Source organism: Pundamilia nyererei, unplaced genomic scaffold, assembly GCF_000239375.1.
Source record: "Pundamilia nyererei isolate P.nyererei 1_Seehausen unplaced genomic scaffold, PunNye1.0 scaffold00081, whole genome shotgun sequence".
In the NCBI taxonomy this organism is placed as follows: Eukaryota; Metazoa; Chordata; class Actinopteri; order Cichliformes; family Cichlidae; genus Pundamilia; species Pundamilia nyererei.
In genome coordinates, this window is record NW_005187482.1 from 1541932 (window position 1) to 1543447 (window position 1516).

At 44.9% G+C, this 1516-nt stretch overlaps 1 long non-coding RNA gene across 2 annotated transcripts in view; it reads left to right on the forward strand.

The window, feature by feature from the left end:
- Window positions 1-697: 697 nt before the first annotated feature.
- LOC102201056 (uncharacterized) overlaps window positions 698-1516 on the forward strand; it is a 6554-nt gene continuing 5735 nt past the window's right edge. For both annotated transcript variants that reach the window (XR_311864.1, XR_311863.1), the window contains exon 1: window positions 698-1308. This is a non-coding gene — a long non-coding RNA (uncharacterized LOC102201056). The remainder of the gene's footprint in view (window positions 1309-1516) is intronic.

Genomic DNA, 1516 nt, shown 5'->3' on the forward strand with positions numbered 1-1516 from the left:
GCTAAGGCCTCACAGAGCAACCACTGGTCCCTTTGGTACTTTTACTCCCCAATCAGTTGGAGAGTGGTTGCTCACCTTCAAAGTAAAAGTTGTGGCTTACTGTACAGGGAGAATACATCTGATTGGATCACTTCCAAACTCATCCCGCCTTTCTACACAAATGAATTAGTTCTGATTGGATATTATCTTTCCAGAACAATTTCATCTAGTTTTTATTCACTGAGATTCATTGGGTGAATACATTTCATCATAGTTTTTGTCCTCGCCCATTAGTTTTTACATAGTTATAACTTATCGTCTTGTTTTCATCAGGAAAAAAGGTTGTTTGCAAAAATGATTGATCAACAAAATAAACACTCCCTTCTAAAAACCAAAGAAATCGCATGGAGGTTTTTCAGTGCAACACCCTACCAGTTTCAACTGCCAGCAACCACTTACCAAACGGTCGAGATATTTTACTTAGCGACCTGATCAATAATAGTTTGAGGTGTTTCGATATCTGACTGGAGGTCAGAGTTAGTTCCAGGAGTTTCAGAAATCTGGGGTGCTTTCTCAGTGCCTTCTTTTTAAGGTTTTCCAGTGAGCATGGACATTCAATCACAGCCCCAGATCCTACTGGAAGGATCAAACTGCCAGCGTTTGGGGACTGCCCAGGGGGAACTGTTGCCAGGATGGAAGTCTTAGGCTGGTACCATGTGTGTGTAAAGGGTATTTTTTTATGTCTGTTTATTATAACTTCTCTGAAGTGGATACACTGGAGAGGGAGAGGGGATTTTGAAGCTGGGGCACCATATAAGCTGTTGTTATGAATACAGTGTGTTATTGGGACTGATGATGGACAAACTCCCCATGACAACAACTGGCATGTCTGCTAATGGAACCCGACAGGTGACACAAAGCCAATAAGACCAACATGTCACATCTAAACCGGCTAACATAGAGCACACACACACATGTTCAGATTTCAAGCCACATATTTTGCCTGTGCGCACGTAGTGCTTTTAACTAACTGCACAGACACAACACAAACAGCCTGGCAGCATACCACAACTGACAAAGGCGATAGACGCTTATCCGCAAGCACAAACACGGCCTTATATCAAGTGTTTGATGACATTTTGATGGTAACAACCATCTTTGTGAGGCAGGCCAGTTTCTACGACTGTTTTGATTACTCACTCTTAGTCATCGGCAGCAGCAGCAGCAGCAGCAGCACCGGCAGCGGCAGCAGCACCGGCAGCGGCAGCAGCAGCGCTGAGGCCCCATGTGCCACATACCATGACAACCACAGCAGCACAAAGAGCCCTAGTAAGTAGGACTGAGGCCTATCAATCACGTGAGGTCACTGCGGTCCAGCTGAGAGGAGAGTGGGGCAGTCACCCTTTTGTTGTGCGTTGTTGTGTTGCGGCTGGTGACATCATCTTTTGTGAAGTCTGTCATTAAAGAGTGATAAATGTCCTTTTATGTGTGTGTGTGTGTGTGTGTGTGTGTGTGTGTGTGTGTGTGTGTGTGTGTG